At 33.4% G+C, this 20,905-nt stretch overlaps 1 protein-coding gene, 1 long non-coding RNA gene and 1 other non-coding gene across 4 annotated transcripts in view; 2 read left to right on the plus strand and 1 right to left on the minus strand.

Moving 5' to 3' along the window:
* Positions 1-11,006, minus strand: part of shot (dystonin-like protein short stop) — a 160,072-nt gene extending 149,066 nt beyond the window's left edge. For both annotated transcript variants that reach the window (XM_069037365.1, XM_069037359.1), the window contains exon 1: positions 10,594-11,006. The gene's annotated coding sequence lies outside the window, so the exon portion shown is untranslated. The remainder of the gene's footprint in view (positions 1-10,593) is intronic.
* Positions 31-2,663, plus strand: LOC138124029 (uncharacterized). Its single transcript, XR_011156978.1, has 4 exons — positions 31-842; positions 891-1,001; positions 1,054-1,681; positions 1,744-2,663. It is a non-coding gene; the product is annotated as an uncharacterized lncRNA (long non-coding RNA).
* Positions 11,007-18,449: 7,443 nt separating the features above from the next.
* TRNAM-CAU (transfer RNA methionine (anticodon CAU)) lies at positions 18,450-18,521 on the plus strand. Its single transcript has one exon. It is a non-coding gene; the product is annotated as a tRNA-Met (tRNA).
* The last annotated feature ends 2,384 nt before the right edge of the window (positions 18,522-20,905 follow it).

Here is a 20,905-nt window from a genome sequence, read left to right on the forward strand (position 1 = left end):
TATTAAATTTTTCCGAAAATCGTAAAAAAGACGAAATCTACAAGTTTTAGAATTTTTTTTTACAAATTCCACAAAAATCAAGTTTGTGAATTTTGTTGGCAACTATAGTTACAAAGTAAAAAACGTCGAAAAAATGTACATATAATCTGTTTCAAAATCAAAAATCCACCACCTGTTGAATTATGTTGGCAGAAAAAAAGAAATCCCTAGAATAAGTTTCATTTTTTTTGGGTTGGCCCTGCCTCCCGCCATAATTTAACATTGAACTGTTGAGTTTATTTACGTAACACAAAATAATTATTATGTACAAAAAGGTGGTAGGTACCATATCATACCTTTTGAGTGAAATAATAAAATGAGAATAAAAAAACACGATGAACTACGACCAAAACGACTGTCCAACAGTTTTCTTTCATAACCCCACTTTTTTCTGACACTTGCAGACACACTAAAAACAAAAGTTGGCGACGTTGTCGGTTGTATTTTCGAGGTAGAATGCAGTGTTGGTGGATTTTTGATTTTGAAACAGATTATATAGTGAATCCAGCCATAGATTCAACTTTTTCAAATATCGTGAAAAAAAGAAATTTCCCTAGACATTAACAATGTATATCAATAGGAACATTGGGTTGATGCGCTTTAACGTTGGCAGTGTTCGCGCCTTTTTTATTCCTACACCCTAGACCCTACACGGTTCCGACCTGTCAGGTGCCTGTCAGCGTGTGTTTGTAGGACGTCAAAGTGTTATAAAATAAACTATTTAATTAAGAATCTTTCGAAGGAAAAACTTTCTTTAAACAATGAGTGGCCTAAGTGATATAACAAATACGGTTCAGTCAAAGGTAAGATTCTTGGTTTTTCGTTTGATTTTTTAATGAACTGTTTGATAGGCCAACAGAAGCTATATTAATGTCGCTGGTAATGTGACAGCACAAAAGATGATTGCCAATGCATACACCTATTTTAAGGAAAGAAATTTGTGTTTGGGAGCTGCTGTTGAGGTACTGTTGATGATTTACACCTAACACATCATTTTAAGTCTTGTTTTTGTAGGTAACTGCACTTTCTTTGGGTATTAGTAAGAACTCAGTCTTGCAATACAAAGATGCAGTACAAGAGGAGCCTCAGAAAATTAAAAGGCGACGTTCCAAAAATAGTACGACAGATTTGGGTCCAAATATTAAACAAGAAATTCGTTTTGTTTTATATGACATGGTTCATCAGAGTAAGAGAGAAGAAAGGGTGCTTTATTCAATGAGATTTTTTTTCTTAATTTATGAGTTTATTTTGCATGTAGATTTCTGGGGCCATTATTTTAGGAAATTAAGTGTGTAGAACTAATAATTTTTAATTGTAGAAAAGCATGTGACGTTGGATACTTTAGGCTAGGAACTCACTTCAAAATTTATCTATCATTACAAACGTTCAAGTCTTGCAATACTTTTGAAAACAATGGGTTTCACTTATCGTAAAGACGACAATAGGCGTGCATTAATGGAGAAGCCACATGTTACGTTACTGAGAAAAAAGTTTTTGAAAGACTACATGGACAATTTAAACTCCTCTGATCCTAGACCTTGTGTTTATTTGGATGAAACGTGGGTATTTGCTAAGGGCACGGTAAGACGATCTTGGCAAGATGAAGATGTACGATCAGTAAAAAAGATAACAGGGGAAGGAGGTACAGACTAGTGTAGTCAACTTATATGAAATTACGTTTAATTGTAAAATACGAAATTATAGATCGATACATTGTCGTTAATGCGGGTAATTCTCATGGTTTTATTGAAGGAGCAGGACTCATCTTCAAAAGCAAAAAAAATTCACTGGATTACCATTCAGAAATGAATGCAGAAACTTTTGAAGAGTGGTTACAAGATAAATTTTTACCTGCTTTGACGGAACCATCAATAATTGTTCTGGACAACGCCAGTTACCATAGTCGCTTGGAGGAAAAGAAACCAACTTGTGCATGGAGAAAAGCTCATTTACAGACCTGGCTTCAAAATAACAATATCCATTTTTCTGAGACAGATAAAAAGGACACCTTATTAAAGTTATGCAGACAAAATTATAAAAGTCCTGTCTACGTAGTGGATCGTGTTATTCATGAGGCTGGTCATAAACCATTACGTTTGCCTCCATATCATTGTATTTTTAATCCGATTGAAATGGTGTGGAACAAATCAAGCGAACATATGACAGTGAGGTTCTGAAGAACAAAAATCCAATTTTGGCGTGGAGGACAGCTTTAGAAGGGGTCTCTGCAGTACAATGGACACATTACATAGGTCATACCAATAAAATTATAAGACAATATTTTGAAAAAGAGGTATATACGTCTGTTGAGGAGCTGGTGATTAATGTTGACATTGAAAGTGACGACAGTGATAGTGATTTGAGTTTTCACCTAGGTAATGACTAGTTATTTAAAGGGTTTGGTTTATTTGCAGATGTAGCGTTTTGAAGACGAGATGGGGGGGACATTCAACCCCTGGTAAGTGACAGTATTATAGGTACATGACTAAAATAGATGGTCAAATCATGCGTTTTTTCCATGTTTACGTTTACCCCATTTTGAGTGAAAATCTATTATGAACAGGGTTCTGACCTGTGTTAGCTTCTTGTCCCAGGTGAGATAAAAATAAAAATGTAGAAATAAACATGTTTTGTTGTTATTTTATTTTCCTGGCCCAAAACTAATTCATGTCAACGTAGGTTAATATTTTAAAACATTCATGTGACATTATAAATTTATTATCATATATAAATTTTTTAGCCTACATCTTACGTTGTTAATTATTATCTTAAGGCAATTTTCTTTCGAATTCGTTATTAGAATTTACGAAGAATATGTCATCCACGTCTCCTACATTTATTCTGAGACATCCTAAATAAAATCTTAATTCAACGCGTGTATGAAGACTTCATTTTGTAATTTAGTAACATTGTGGGATATTTTAAATTTGCCGCGGTACTATTTTCTTCGCGTAGTACGGGAGTCGTGAAATAAATACTTGACTGTCTACAATCTATCACTGGATAGACTATATGTATTTGTAATTTATTTATTAACAAGCGCGCTCGCCTTGTTCCTCACTTAAATTTAATTTTCTGTATTTTTTACAATGTAGGTATATTCGCCACAAATATAGCGAAATCTATTAAGATCATTCAAACCACGCCTTGACTTGCTGGCCATTGTAAAAGAAGTGAAAAATTTAGCTGATAACTGTCGTTTTTTCATTAACATTAACGAAATATGAAATTGACGATAAAATAAAAACTCGAGCTGCTGGAGACCAGCTGATAGCATTTTTTTGTATCATAAGACATACTTTACTAGAATTTGATATAATATCCACGGCACAAAAAAAAAAATAATTATTTTGTAGGCCAGTTATCATCGGTGATAGCACGAGTTAAAACCTCTGAAAATTGACCAAGTTCAATTTTCTGTAGGTTTTAACGTTCACGCGATTTTGTTGATTTTTCTGCCTCTTTGATTTCCCATTTTAAATTCGCAAACATGTTATGTAGGTTGTTTCTACAGAAAATAATGAAATCAATCAATCAAAGTTGTAGAAACAAAACTGATAAAATAAAATGGAATATGTACTACGAAAAAAAAAAGTATTGTAATTGTGTCAGTGAAATATGTAAGATCAAAATTAGTCCATATACATAATATGCATACATTTTGAAAAATGACCAAAAACCCAACTACCTTTTCTTATTCTAGTGAAAAAACATGACATCAAAATACATACATGGTGTAATCGAAATACACGGAATAATTTTAACCACGAGCTACTGGCTAGAACTCGGAAAAAATATTTCAAAAATTCTGTCAAAAAATAAATTGACATTTAATTTTTTAGGTAAGTACAATTTTTTATAGTTGCTTTTACTCTTCTACGTTGTCCCACAACCTCCTAGGTAAAATTTGAGCACATTTTTAAAATACACCCTCGTATATCATGTTTTATAAAACATACATCAATGCGGTTTCCTTGTTTTAAGGCATATTTCATAGAGGTTACGTCGCATTGGCGTACATTTTATAAAATATGATATACAAGGGTGTATGTTAAAAATGTGCCGATATTTTACCTACAAAGTTGTGGGACAACGTAGAAGACTAAAAGCAACTACATATAAAAAATTGTACCTCAAAAATTAAATGTCAATTTATTTTTTGACATAGAATGTTTTAAATATTTTTTCCGAGTTCTACATGAAGCCAGTAGCTCGTGGTTAAAATTATTCCGTGTATTTCGATTACACCCTGTATATGTATGTAAATTTGGAATGATGCAATTTTTTTCTTATCAAAGAGGCGAAGTGTTTTTCCTGTTAAACATAATATGGGAATTTTTGTATCAAAACCAAACTGAAAACTCCGATAAAATTTTTCAATATAATAAAATTTAATCATTTGCTTGCTTAAACAAATAATAAATACAAATATTAGCACATTCAACAGGATTATTGACACCAACATACCGGGAAAATTCCTAGATAACCCTGATTGTGATGTAATTTATGAACTTTAACCTTTTATTTATTATAACCTACATATACATAACAGAAAGTAACAAAAAAAAATATATCCAAGAGAAATTTTATTTTTTACAAATACGAGTATGTTGTAAAGTCCATTCACGTTGGATTTTCCTCGTCAAGGTCAAATAATTTAATATTGTGACAGTGTGATTTTTACTTCAATAATGCTTTAGCTGTGTATGTCACCAATACGGGCTAATAACCGTGTCATTCGTAGACTGTATAGAATTTAGTGATTTTTATGTCAAACAATCTCTCGCTGGACAAAATTTACTTGGTACCTTCAATTAAATGAGAATTGGGATAAGTATTTTTCAGTGCTTGGCTACATTTAATTAACCTTCTGCGACTAACATGTGGGCTAGGGGACTGACCACTTCGTGCTATGTCTGATGAAAAACCAGAATAAGTTACAGAAAATGAACTCAATAGGAAATTGCGTGAAGTTTCTTTCATTGGAAGTGACGGAAGTGAGGAAGGAATGCATCTAAATGATGGAACAAATTTGGCAATAAAATTTCAGTTATTCAGAGACACTTTTGTGGTTGTGATGTTTTAAGAATGTATTGTTATATCGTGCGTTCATTTAAATGTATCCTCAAAGTTAGCGTTGGAGAGTCGATTGAGAACGCACCACTCGTGTAAAGGCGTAAGATTTAAACAACTGACCCGTGATCCGTTATCCGCACAATCGAGTCTTCAACACCTACTTTGAGGATAAATTTAAATGAACACACGATACTTGCATACCACAAGGAAAGGTGTATTTTGATTTTTAATGATTTTTTTTCTAATTTAAGTTTTTTTCGATGTACAGATAGAGACACGGAATTTCGGGCATCATTTTTCTGTCACTTCAAAAAATTGTGATGTAAATCACTCTTTATTGTCAACGTGACATTCAAAAGTCAAATTTTGAAATTCATTTTCTGTTCACGTCAATCGCATGCCAATCAAATTCGTCGCAAACGGTAAAATTGAGGTTAATGATGTAAAGCCTATTTTACATTTTTTGACGGTATATTGACAGTGATGCCCGAAATTCAGCGTCACTGTTTTTACATATTACCTTTAAAATATATCTACAATACATTAAATATTAAAAGATTCTAACTATGTAGTTAATTTTGGAACTGAAACTACAAATTTTTTCTTGAGTCCGTGTTAGCTTGCGGGTTTCGTCACAACTGATAAAGTTGTGGAAGGTTAACGCTATTTTCAAATTAGCTGTTAATAAAAAACCTTTTTTCTTTCCGCCATGGTAAAATCACACAGGAATAGCATAGGAATAGAATTTTATTAAAAAATCTGTGACTATTTCACACGTCAAACTAATATTCAAAATTAAAGACGTCAAATCGCCCAAACACGATAATGTAAAAATTACTAGGAAAGGAGCCGCAGGCTTGCAACGTGACAACAATTTGGCAGGAAAAATCCAACGTGAATGGACTTTACATACTATTGCGGCCAAAAAATTTCGTCCAGCCTTTTCCTGTCATGTCCCAAAGTTGGATGTAGTTTAACCTTTATTGTCATTATGATTGACGTTTGCAAATTAAAGTTTGAAATTTATTACTGTCACCCATACGAACATTGACACAGTATGTCATCATATGAAGTGAGGTTATTCGTTCCTAAAGGCTGCTTTAGAGCATACGTGAGTGGAATGACAGTTGTGGACGAAATTTTTTGGCCGCAATACTACAGGGTTACTCTAAATGATTGTAGTCCAAGTAGACGTAAAAACTGAATGTAAAATTTGTATTGTTCAGACTATTTTTTGCAAAAAACATTTTGTTTGTAAATTGCCTATTACAACCATTTAGGTATCACAAAATGAAGTAAATGACTAAATAATATTATTATTTAATCTAAAAACAGCGCTAAGCTTTGTAATTTTCACAAAAATAAAAGGGAGTTGAAAAATTAGCATGTAAAACCCTATGGCCAGTCCTAAAAAAAACTCACTGTATATGGGATACAGTGTGGAAAAAAATGATCTTCATCTAGTTACCTTTGCATTACCCTTGTAAAAATACAATGTGCCGTCTACGAAAAAAAGGAAGGCAGTACACCAACTTGATAATATACATACATACATCAAAATTCCAAATGTTATTTATTGCGAAAAGATGAGATCGGAAATACGCCTCGACAATGAAAGTGTTTTCTTGCATGGTTCAATGTATTGGGGACAAAATACCTTGGTCATCATTTTTCTGTCACTTCAAAAAAAAATGTAAACCAAGCATTAACGCCAAGCTAAGATTGATGACATTTTTAATTTATTGACTTTATTCTTGTCAAAAATATGGCACCTTCCACTGTTCAAAAATGTAGAATTGTCTCCCTCGCTTCTGAGGGACTGTCCATGAGCTAAACTGCCTTGTGGAAACTTTATCAATTTTTACTCCTGGGAATTTCTCATTCGATTTTTCGGTATTTAACATTTTGCAATGATGAGTCTGACAGTGACAATGGTTGACAGTAGTAAAAAATAAGGTTAACCATCCTAATGTTTGGTTTACAACTCAAATCACTTTAACGACCAAATGGTATACATTTTACTCGTTTTTTAATTCAATTCAATAAATAATTGTCAATTTGATTGGTGACATTTATTGACAGAACTACATGGCCACTTCAAAAAAAAAGAAGAGCGGTTTTGTTCCACACTGTACAGTTACAGCCACAGAATTTCGTCAGTTATTTTACTGTCAATTCGAAAAAAATTGTGTAGCCTAAGCTTTATTGTCATTATGACAAAAATTCTGTCACGCACAATAAAAATGATTGACCAATTGACATCCATGTCAAAAATTCCAATGTGGGGTTAGAAATACAGATTGATCACAAAAATCGCCCCAGCTTATATCTTTCCTATTTGATATCCGATTTCAACGAGCGATACATCAAATTAAAGGGTTCAAATAGTACTACAAACTGAATATAAAATGTTGCCCTTAGCAACCCTATTTTGCAAGGGTGAGGGGTCAACTTTATTTTTTTAAATGGCAACGTACGGTTGCCTTCAAAAACGGCCTTTTAGAATTTAAGTTAAAAAAACTGCACTTATGTGTCAGAAATACTACTGTCAAACAGACACAAATTGACATAAATTGACAAATTAAATTTCCAATTCACATTAGGTCAAATTTCACTTCCCGTTTTTTTTTTAAGCCAACTGTATATTTTTTTTTTTTTGGTACAGTTAGATTCACTATGTTTTTCTGAGTTCAAAAATATAGCAGACTCTGATATTTAAATGTTATTCTAAAATAAGAAATAAATAAAATTATTAGGAATAAGTGAAACTTTATTCGTAACAGGCCATGAATGACTTATGAAGACATTCTTGTAGCCGTGAAAACAATATTTATTCATTAATAGCATTCGAACAATAAAAATAACAATATAATTTTTTCGACTGTTCAAATTGAGCACCATTTTGTTCGAGACATTGTTGACATCTATGTATCACACTTCTCATGGCATTCAGAAGGATTTCAGGTGGCATTGAAAAAGATACTATATTTTATTATTTTCGAAATATGCTTGTAACATATCCATAAGTTCGATCTTATTCATTTTATTTCAGAACACGAAATTGGAGAAAAAAAAATTAAACAAAAATTACGACAAATAAAGTTTATTTTTACAATAAATTTTTAGTTATTTGTGTTTCCATGGCTACAAGAATGTCTTCATAAGTAATTCATGGCCTGTTGCAAATAAAGTTCTATTTATTCCTAATAATTTTATTTATTTATTATTTTAGAATAACATTTAAATAGACAGGGTGTGCTATATTTTTGGACTTTTGAAATAATGAATCTAAACTGTACCAACAAAATTATATATTGCCATTTAAAAAAATTAAGTAGACCCTTGACCCTTGCAAGGTAGCGTTGCTAAGGGTAACATTTTATATTCAGCTTATAGTAATTTTTGAATGCTTTAATTTGATGTATGGTTCGTTGAAATCCGATTTCTAATAAGAAAGATATAAGCTGGGGCGTTTTTTTGTGATCTGTCTGTATATAAAACCTCTTTTACACCTAATGTCAGTTGAATAACGACTGACGAAATTCCGTGACCGTAACTGTACGTACAACGTCCAGGTTATTTACACTGTACGAAAATTTTTGATATTTTACACAGCACATATACGTACTAGACAAATTGATAAGCGTTTTACGAATTTAATTGACCACGAAAACAGTCAAGCTTCGTAATTAAAAACAATATCGAGATTAACAGTTTTTTACTTTTTGTGTGGGAATTACAAAACTTGTGTAAAAGCATCATCTTGTAGGTATGATAATATGTACATATATTTCTAATGAAGCTGAACAGTTTATGTAGACATTAAAGGTGGTTGCAAAATTCCTTTGTATTAAAATTGTAGACTTAATTAAAATTCCAGTATCACCTAGACGGATTTGTAATATTTTCATAACATCTTCAACTTTCTCAAAACTAGAAACTTCCAAATTTATAAATTAAAACAATGAAAACTCTTCGATTAGTCGCTCGTCAATCGTAACCAACCAATCCGAAAAAAAAAATTCAATCACCGTCTTAAGGTCAATTAAACACGAATATTTCTCACACCCAAACAGAAGTCTGTTTAAATTTTCGTTCACCTAAAAAGTTCACTCAATTTCACGCCGTAAATATTACATAAACACCAAATTAATTCGAACGTTATTCCCATCTCCTATCGATTTAACTTTAACAAAAAAAAAACAATCCAGAAAGCGAAATATCGAATTTTATTATCAATTAATATCGCAAAAGTCGGCCGTAAATCAGCTGTGACATTTTCATAAAATCATTATCTAACATCTGATAGTGAGCCGCTTTGCCAAAGTGTAAAAAGCTGTTGGACTAGATTCTGCATGGTATGGCGCATACCACTTTTGTTTACTTTCACCTAATAAGGAGCAAAGTCACGTGCTTTAAAAACATGCTAACGGAACAGCAAACGTGGTCAAAATTAATCGGTCTTTTGGAAAACAACAATTTCAGTTTTGGGCACTAGCGTCATCTTGTCCGGTAGTATGGCTAATTAAAAAGAAAATGGCGTCTAGATATTCTGGGTTGCAGCCGACTTGTTAATTAAGAACGACAGATTTTGTCATGAATAAAACTTATATGGCGGTTTCCTTTTTTTCAAGACAGGAAAACCACGCAAAAATAGAGTAGTATTTGTAAGCGGCCAACAACCTCATCAGAAATTGGTTAATGGAACTAATAAAGCTCATCAAAATACTGTAAACAAACAGTATACAGTAATGCACTAATGGGGACAAAAGCATGACAACCGGATCGCTGTGGGGTAACACAAACAAAATAAGTTCATTTTAAAAAGTAAGAAAGATTAAGTTTACTGATCTAGATTTTGAAAAAAAGTGTGTGGCCACTTATTGTCATTGTTGTCAAAAATTTAAGGTTATAGTTGCAAAAATGACAAAACACAATGTCACATTCGTAAAATGGATATCAAAATGTTTCTTTACGTTTTCTTATCATAGATGTGCCCCCAATTTTGTAAATGAAGAAAACATTAGGATGGTACACAAGAATTGTTTCCAAGATCTGCAATACAGGTTGTCGGATTTCGACTCTGACGAAATAATAGCGTCTCGATGTAAATTAATTTCATGGTTAGATAAATAAACAGCTCAGATTTAAATTGTAAATACAACAACAAAGTTAGTAATAATCTGAGAGGAAACAGGTTTTCCCTCTAAATATCAATTTTTGACTCAACGACAATCCAGCAGCATCTAAAAAATGTAACAGTTTAACAAAAAAGTGCTATTATTAGCAACAGAATGACTCTTGAAAATTTAAAAGAATAAAAGGAAACATAATGCGGATGACGCTTATCAATGTGGATGACATTTGAAAAATGACAGTCACAAAACAGGTGCAGTAACCTAATTTCACAGTCTCAAGTCAGAAAAAAACGGAAGTGTCTCGACTCTAAAAAAAAACAACTCCAGACTTTTTACTCACCATAAATTTAACAGAGATAATTTCCGAAGCAACAGCGGCGGTGGAAACATGATAAAAATGTTAACAATAAAGCGATATGTCACTAAACTGCAGTAGTTTTCGCACATCAAGCCACTTCTGTACTGCACTACACCACTCCGGAGGCACACACAACACGCGTTTTATTTTAATTCTGGGGTGAAAACTGGGGTGAATCACAAATAAGAGAGGTTAGAAATGGAAATCAATACTGGAAGGGACACGTTATGCGCCCTGAGAGCGGCACGTGCACGTGCGTTCCGTCGGATCGAGTCGTTCGTTATGTCATGTTTGGAGTTTTTCGCTTTTTCGAAAAATTCGATTCGGCTCTGTTGATACGAAGATGTTTCTCAACGGTGTAGACGAAGCACACTTGCCCACGATGCCGCAAGTACTGTCGGAATAATTGCAACGTTGCCGGTGGCTGCATTCGACGTTGTAGCTCTACCACTTTAATCAATACGTCGGCAGCATCGTCGCCGGTTCAGGGTTCCGAAGTCTAGAGGCGCTGCTGCACGAAAAGTGACAAGACTGACAAGTGAGATTGTAACGAACATATGGCAACACTGACGCGATCAAAAAAGCAATAAGAATTAATTACATTCCGGTCTAATCAAATAATTTTACTTATCAAGATCGAGGTAGGCTGTGAGATTGACAACACAAGGTGCTATTGTATTTGCATTCTTCATACACTATTTCCACCATCTTTACTATGCTATGATTAATTTCACAATAACGCCGGCATTTTTTTTATTTTTTTTATCAATTATCTCTTCACCACTAATTGACTTACTGTTGAACTAGAAAAATTACGAGACGACGGTTCTATATTATCATTTTAGATTTATCTTCCAACTGTAGGATACAGCGAAGACAAACTTTGACAACTCAAAGACACGAATTAGACGAGAAAAGCTAAGAATACAGGTTAATTTACTCGTTCGTTAAACTACAGGCATGTTCTACTAACTTCAAACATCTCTGGACTTAGCTTATGGCCACCCGGAAGCATTAACAATTTTCTGAATTGATAACAAAATGTGTATTGTGTATCCAACGTAATCCCTGGGGAAGATAAGCCAACATTTCTGTATTATAATTGGCAGTTTAATCAACGCGACGCCCCACTTGCAATTCTGAGCGAATAACAATTTATACAAAATAAAAACAAAACTGGTTCGCGATGTCCTTGCGAGTGTGGGAAGTAAACTACGAGCAATTTTAGCAATTTCGTCCAAAACGAAAATGGTATTAAATCGCCAGATGAAAAATTGCCGACAACTCTATAAAACAAAGGAAACTGCATACTAAACAGCCATAAATTGTGGACTGAAATCTAAAGAATTTCAATTGTTTGAGATTATTACTCATGGCGTGAGTTATTTTAAGCTCTGAGAAAGAACATTTCAATATTTCCACTGCTGTCTTCAATCCACTTTCAACGTTAAATGTAATTTTGTACTTGAAGTTCCATGGATCTGTCAAATTTGACGTGTAAAAATTGTCAGCCATGTTGATGCTTATTGGAGCGCCAAAAATGGAAGAAGAAAATATTTTCATGATTCAACAGGAAAACTAAATTTACGTAGTGGAGTTGCAACGGTGCACCGTGAAGCAAGCTTGCATCTAACAATAAGTTTATTGCGCAAATCAACATTATTGACAACATGGAGGGCAACAAAGCTTTGCATTAAGGATTTATCAACTGCAACTGAGACAGGGTGCATTGAACTAGACTAGAGCAATATAATTACATACTACAAGTTTAAAAAAGGGGAATTATGTACGTATACTTAGGTTTCATTTATTTCATTTTACACAGCACCAAATTTTCATTTTATGTGTAGGTACTTTCCCATCATGTTGTTAACAAAATCAAAACTGTCATTTACGTTTAAACATAAATTGCTTGTTCCAAGTGCTACATAAAGCAAATTATTGTTCAGAAGTAAAAATTATTAAATCCCCAATAAATCCACTGAATTATTTAAAATCTAACGCTGTTAACTAAAAAGAAAAGTCATCTTTCTGTACCAGCGGGACCGAAGTTTTTTTTATTTGATTGATTTTTTTTTTATTTTTCGCTAATGTCTCGGTTAGATTTACACAGCTGATCCTTGATCTACAATCCGTAGTCGACTCCGAGATCGACTCTTCAACACCAACTTTGAGGAGAAATTTAAATGAACACCCGATATAATTTCCATTATTCCACACTTTTGACGCTCACTATACATATACAGAGTTTATACATTAAGAAATGTAGAATGGAAACAACAATTGTAGCAAATATTTCTCTTTTCTGCTTTTGCTACTTGTCAGGATATTATTAAAATTCAACCACTGAATTAAAACAATAACTTTAATAAAATAACGAATAATTTCAATACATTTCAACTACAACTCTCAATTCTCTACTCTGTAACTGCTTAACTTTTAGCTCTTTACTTTCTAACTTTTAACTCTTGACTCTAATTCTTAAGTCTACTCAGTCTTTGATTCAAAGTTTCTCTCCTCAACTTACTGTAACTCTCTTACTTTTATACTCATCCATCCCCATTTCATCCAACCACTCACATTCATTCTTGCTTCAACGGCCAAAATTACTAATCCAATAATAATCGAATGTTTAAACTTCGAAACAATCCGTTGAAACTAACTGACTCTCCTAACCGACAATTTTTCTGTTAAATCTAATTCGTTCCGAACAGTCTATTAGCATTCACTCATAACCAAATACACTTCTACATTTCCTTATGACTAACGGATTTTAACGAACTTCTATCGATGGTCTAAAAATTACAACACAATTCTCATTACTTTAAGTCGGCTACTCTCGCACATATTTTTTCTTGATAAAAGTGTTTTAGCATCTAAAATGAAACAAAAGGAAATGTCAATCCGTGTCTAACTCTTTACCAGACAAAATCGGACCTGTCTACTCCAACTAGCCCACCCCTTCATCTACGTACTTATAAGTTATAAGACTATATTCTTCAGATACAAATGACAACAATAAAATGAACAAGGAACGCCAAACGTTGCTAGAATCGATAAGACCAAATAAAAAGACCTAAGATGGGTGAATCCACTACACTGGAGTAGATCAATATTCTTTATCCTTGAAGGATGCTAGAAAACTATTTCGAACAATATATCATGTCCATGACTGTTATTCTAGTAAACAGAAAAAAAGAAATTAAACTCGAAATGTTGCTTAAAGTGAGTATTCTAAATTTATAATTTTCTGGGCGATAAATTCTTGATGGTTTTTACGAGAGTAGGTTTAATATGCAACATCGCTAATTAATAATTTGCCCGATTAAATAACGTTCATCTTAAAACTTGGTCTAAAATAGAGGCCTTAATTGGCTGCAAAGCGTGTGTGCAGCCATAATTTAATTATGTACTTAATAATAAATATGATAATTTGGATTTTTCGTACTAATAATGAACGTTCACTTTCGACTTCCGGAGAAAGAAGAATTCGGTAAAAATTACATCGATCTTTTAATTGGAGCGGACGTATTATAGATTTAAGTCAGAATCCGGAAGGCTTTATCTGAAGTACAAAAATATAGCGACTAATTAATAGACTTCATAAAAGTGTTGTGGTGTTCCCATTTCCTCTAACGATTGCATTAACTAAACCTTTCAACAATACCATTATGTACTCCTATGATACTGTTCACCTCGCAATATTTATCAAGATTTTTATAACTAATATAAAGAGCGGAAATTTTAACAACCACAATTAAGAGGAAAATTCTATATTTGTCAGTTTTTCCGAAATATTTCTTTTGTATTCATTCCGTTTGTGTCAGATAATCTACAAAAAAAAATCTTTTCGCTGCCATCTTGTTAATATGGCGTCCAAAGACAAATCTATTAGATGGCACATATCAACCATTAAAATTTATATGATCACTCTATTGATCAAATTTCATTAGTTACAAGTCTTCGTTCGATGTAGTTCAACGGAACGCTTGTTGCCGCCTCTACGCCTGCAATTTACAATAGGGATTGGACAGGAACACGAAATTGCTTCCCATCAGTTGGCACAATTTCCTCCACTCAAACCCCATGTCGTTTGCACCGATCATTGTCTGTTTTTAAAAAATGATTTCACTCATTTATTAACTGATGTCACTCGACTATTTATGTTTTTTTAACAAAGACTTACCGGTGGTCAACTAATGTGACCTTCTTCTAGTAATTTATCATTAAAATGTAAATTGTCATATTAAAGTTGTAAAAGTACGTATTTTCCTATTAGAATTTGTCTCTCGGAGTATTACATTAAAGGCGCAGCTCGACCATTATGAATTATTGCAGCGAGAACACAGACAACGGCGGATTTATGCCTTGGATGGGTTTGTGTTTTTAATGGCCGTTTATTATTATAATTTATTTGATCGTGAACGCCCACTTGCGGTTTCAAATTTTCTCTAATTAAGCGGTATTTCGACTCCTGAAAGAAGTAATAAATTGCAGGAGCAACAAATTGCGGGAGCAATTGGCGATATTCTTAGACCTCGTTATGTCGGTCGAGGAGTCGTTATCCACTTATGCAAAATAGCCAAGTGTGGGAGTTGGCAATTATTTTGTTACCTGAAGAGACAATTGTTCTACTATAAAGCAGGAAATGTGGGTTCTTACAGTGCAACTTTAAGTCGTACGGCTGGAGAAACCAGTCCATCAACCTGAGACCTGACATACGGGCTGATGAAAAAAGACACCGGCGATTAAAACCCTTGGGTCCTTTTCTGTTCAAGGATCATAGAGATTGTCACAAAATGGTCTAAATAGTGTCTCCTTATGTTGGCAGTTTAATTAAAAGTAAAAGTGGGAATATTGTCCACATTTACTTACATAATATTAAATTATAACACCATTTGTATCTAAGAAACCCCAGATGTTGACAAATTCACTCACCAACATAAAATAAAAAGTTAAACTTTCGTAATGTTAATTATTATTATTAGATTATGACTACCTTATACAACACCAATAGTAAAAGCAAAACACATAGTTTAAAATTGAAAACTTATAACAACTATTCGAAATTTCTTCCTCCTGCTTCAATACATAATGTTGCCCTTTGGATTATGTTTTCCTGAATCTCTTGAAATAGGGCTCTTTGTGATAACAACCGCTACGTTTAACCTTTCCATTAAATTCTCTCTGGTATCTATACAGAATTGCATATACCAAATTCATTAGGCAACTCCGCAAAAAGAAATCTAGAGATCCAAGGCTGGTTTGCGAACTTTTTTTCTATTAGTCTTTAGTCTTAATCTTCACTCTTCTAATAGCTTTAGTATCTGGGTAATAGAGAGGTTATTATTTGCTGTCCCCAGATAGAGCAGCATTTTTTCCCATTTTGTAACACATAGTTTTTTTTTTATCTCAATTTGTTTAACGCGACTATCGACATAATTGAGAATTTTCCCTTCGAAAAAGTTTTTTTGCAAAATTGATTTCCCGCCATTTCGAACTACATAGTTTTATTTGTTTAAATAATTTGATTTACACTTTTATTTGTAAATTTTAAGAATCCAGAATACAATATAATGAATGATATACTCGTACTAACTTCTACAAAAACATATTACTTAGAAGCTGTTGACTAATTTTATAGAATTTTTTTACTAAAATTATTGTTTTGGGATAACCAAATGACGTAAGTTTCATTCAAAATTAATATTATCAAAAGATATTAATTTTAATAATGAGTGGATCCTCCTTGGTTCCTGTTTATTTATTCGGCGAGGTATGCTCTTAACGAGATGATCTATATCAGCGTAAGGTATGTCATCTCAAGCTCCTCTAATCCGTCGTTGCTCCAAATCCCTTGCGGCTGCCAGCAGGTTATTCAACAGCAACGTCAGCAACTGAACGTCAATCATATTCCAGATATACTTTAGAATGTTATAGGAATAACCTATTCACCCTTGTTGAATGAGGACGCGCATTGTCTTGCTAGAAGGTAGAATTATTTAACCTCCAAAGATGATGAATTGAAACTGACTGTAATAACGCGGCAATAGAGCGAGTATCATTTGAATTGCCAGGAACAAAAACTAAAGGGGGCTTACTGCCATGGCATATAGCCCCACAAACTATGACTTTCTGGGTAAGGGTACTGCGGCGTTCAAGGACGAATTACAAATTCCGTCGTTGTTCACGGCGGCGGCGGTTCCTCCTTCTTCTGCCATCGTGTGCCCATAAACAAAACGGGATTCATCGCTGAACCCGACCTGTCGCCATTCTTGTACCCAGAGACTATATTGGTGCACCATTTTAATCTACCAACACGATGTCATCGAGTCGAGATTTCACGTCCCATAGCTTCCATTTTATAATTGTCAATTCTTGTCGCTTAGAGCCATAACTATTACGCGATGCTTTTCTCGATCCGTGGTCCTACGAGGACGTCCAGATTCACGCCGACGCTTATGAACCTGTTCCTCCGACCACCTGCACCACCATCTCACTGTTATTGTCTAACTCCGATTCAAGCGACGGACAATTTCCACCCTTCCTCATGCCAATAATTCTTCCTTCGTCAAAATCACTCATTTGGCGATTATGTGTAAGGTGACAATGTGGAGAAAATTGTGTCAGACAGATCTCCGCATTCTAGAAATTCATGTTTAAGAATGAAAGAACGGAAGAGAGAATTTCATCAAAACTAGCCGACAACTTCTAGGTGTTTCGTTTTTTATGGAAGCGAGTAGGTACACACAAAATTAGTGATAGAGTTGTTATTCATCTATGAAGAGAGACTTGTTTTTATTTAGATAATTATCTTATAATGAAAGAATGTTTGGAAAATTGAGACTTCACATTACACTTGTTCTGTCGTAATTAATTTGTTGTAAGAATTTCACGAGTCGATATTCGTGTTTGACGACTTCAAAGGAAGAAAAAAAATTAAATCATGTTGTACTATGATCTCGATCTTACTTTGGATCTCGGACTCCTATCGCATGTAGATAGACACAACTGACATCATAATAATCCTAATGACTGTTAATTGTTTCAATATTATTTTTTTTTCCTGCAACAGTTATCGTTGTATCAAGTCCAAAACTGTCGTCTCTACATTATTTTATAGAAATTTCACCAAAAATGACCTCATTAGCATAGCGATTTAATTCACAAATGAATCACGGACCTATCCTTATGTAAAACAGGTTTTTTGCGCGTTTCCTTTTGGAAGAAATGTTAAATAGAGCCATTATTATTCAAAACCTGTCTCAATTTCAAATTTGTTATCTTATAAAACATGTCCGGTGGGACGTTCAATGCAAATTTGTACCCAACATCTTACATAACCTCATTTTTTCCATATTGGGCTATAAATCTACCTTTAATTAGTAGACACGCATCTATCGACGAGTTATTTATAAAAAAGAGTCGATGTTTATGTATTAGGTATCATGGTTGAGGTGTGGTTAGTTTTTGTGTGAATGTTTCTTCAGTAGGTGACAAGTGTCATAATTACTTAACTGAATAATTTGAATTGTGGGTCGATTTTGGTTTTATTTTTATTATTTTTATTTGTTAAAAAATTGGTCTCGTACGGTCCTGTACGCATGCGTCCTGTCTGAAGGAGTCGACCGATAGATTTCATAAAGGGGAAAAAGGGTATACCTACATAGTTGTAGTTGGTATAGAACTAAGAGAGGATTAATTGTATTGGAATGATTGTACAAAATTGACAGAATGATAGAATAAAAAATAAGAGTATAAAATATTATGAGAATATGCATAGGTAATAAGGATGTTGTCCTTGTAGGTTAAGCTGTGTCCTGTGTAGTCCTTTAATAAGCAGAGTGGCGCAGTGGAAGCGTGCTGGGCCCATAACCCAGAGGTCCGTGGATCGAAACCACGCTCTGCTACGAATATTTTTTTAAAATTTTTATTCAATATTCACTGTTTGGAAAAATATCAAAATCAATTCACTGTTATTTAGGCCCGGTTTATTCACCTTCAAGTAACTTTATTTGAACGGTAATTACCATGGATCTACCAATAGCAGATTCTAAATCATAGCAACTACTGGCCAGATAAATTTACTTGAAGGTGAATAAACCGGGCCTTAATGACAGTTAATAATTAGTTTTTATCAACATTTTGTGGCAACCTAATCTGTTGAGTATCAGTCTACACTTTCCTTAGAAAAGACTTAGTGAAAGAAAATTACAAATACAATCAATGTTTTAGCTATCATTTTGCTTAAAATCTTTTAGTTTCTATCAAAAATTTCTTTTTTTTTTCTACATATTAAATTCTTTACATTCTACTCGTCCCTATTCTCTTGATTTCCTCCTATTTTAATCTTACTTTTCATCATCGAACTATCTTATACCTCGCCCCGAGCAACTATTTTGTCTCATGACTCATTTCAGCATCGTAACTCTCTCAGCACCACCCATCTTGCATAATTTTCTGTTTTTGTCTTTCTCAAATTCCTGTGATGAATGGACATCAGCCATTCGTTCCGCATTTGAAAATTTAAAATAAATTAACCTTCTCCTGACGTTCCAGTTCCAGTAAAAAATGTGCCCATAGAAATTTTTATTTTTTGCCGCTTTCATAATAAAAAATTTACATATTGCTTAGATCATCACAAGGTGAGGCTAGTGTGATATTAGCACTCCCAGCTGCCATTGTGGAACACCGTAATAATTTTGGTAGTGTTTGCTGACCTTCGATTTATTTTTTTTTACAAATATTGGGCGACGCAAAACGCTACCCAATTGGTAAAATAGGGGAGATAACTTATCTGTCTCTAATTTACGATTTCTCTTTTTAGGTTTCGACTAGGTTCTATTTCTTTGGCCTAGTTTTATGGAAACCGTGCAGAAGTTACCTTCGGGTTACGCAAGTGAATAAATCATAGCGATGAAGGGTTGACGTTGGCTAACTGAGTTTCGTGCTAAATAAACAATTTCATTATTCATATTTCTGCTGGCAGGAAATACATACAAATTGAGTGTTTAAATTTAGAATTGTTAAACGAATTTCTTTTCCAAAAAATGAAAATGTAATGGGGATTACAGGGTGGGTTTCATATTTCATATTAATCAGTTGCGATCATTTTACCCCCTTTCCTTATTTTCAGTGTTATTTAATTTTAAAATAACAGTTGAAGCTGCAACCAAAAATACACTACCCACCAATTTATAATCAGCAGTGAAAAATATAGCTGCATTACCAATTCAAATTTTAACTGCGTTATAAATTGTGTCGACCTGTTAAAATCAATGATGTTATGTTTAAATATTTTTCAAATAAGGTAAAAAAAAAATGCAAAATTGTGCTTTAATTTTTTTTTACACAACTTGGGATGGTTACAGTGAAGAATAGGGGACAATGCACCCATCCCTGTGTAACTTCAGTCGCCGTTAATTGATATTTGCTAAATAATTATTGCTTGGATGTGTCTGATGATTTATTGTATGTATGTTCCTACATCGTTTCTGTACAATTTTGCAATTATCTCCTAATGAATCTCATCGGTAAATAAAAACTGTGTGTGCTTTAGCGAAATTGATCGATTAAGATTACAAAATAATCAAGGAAGTTGCGAAGAATATAACAGTCAGCTTTAACTAAACTAAGGCGAACGGTGTAACAGTGAAAGGAAAATAGGAGTTAAAATAATGTTGACACGGTGAACACTTTTGTTCAATTAATTTTTATAATGTTGTTTATTTTTATAGTTCCGGTTGCAAATGTAATAAATTGTCTTTCCATTATAATACATATTATCACATACAAGGACGACAGAAATGTGTGCAGTTCTTATTAGGTAATAAAATTAAAAGGAACAAAAATATATTCTAAATGAGTGTACATAAATATTTTCAGAGAAAATAATTTTGATTTGTTTAATTTGAGTACTTTGGCCTTGTAATTATAATTAATTCCTAATGTTTATTTAATATGTGTTAATATATTTTTTTAATATGATAACGTTATGTTAGTGGTGAATAGTAATTAGTAATAGAACTGATAGCCCCCTTGGAATTACAAACTGTTTAACTACCTAGTAGAATCATCATAATATTATAAAAAGTAAAATGTATGTCACTTACAGGTAACGAATTACTAAACAAATTTTGACAGAGTATTCGCAAATAGTTAGGGTGTTTCTACACCTCCGGTTTTACTACATAAACAATTCGCCACTGGGAAGGATTCAGTAATAACGAGAAAGTTGAATATTTTAACAAGCAATCGCAGAGGTTGCGTAGCAACGGCATGTCTACCAGGCCTA

Source organism: Tenebrio molitor, chromosome 2, assembly GCF_963966145.1.
Source record: "Tenebrio molitor chromosome 2, icTenMoli1.1, whole genome shotgun sequence".
In the NCBI taxonomy this organism is placed as follows: Eukaryota; Metazoa; Arthropoda; class Insecta; order Coleoptera; family Tenebrionidae; genus Tenebrio; species Tenebrio molitor.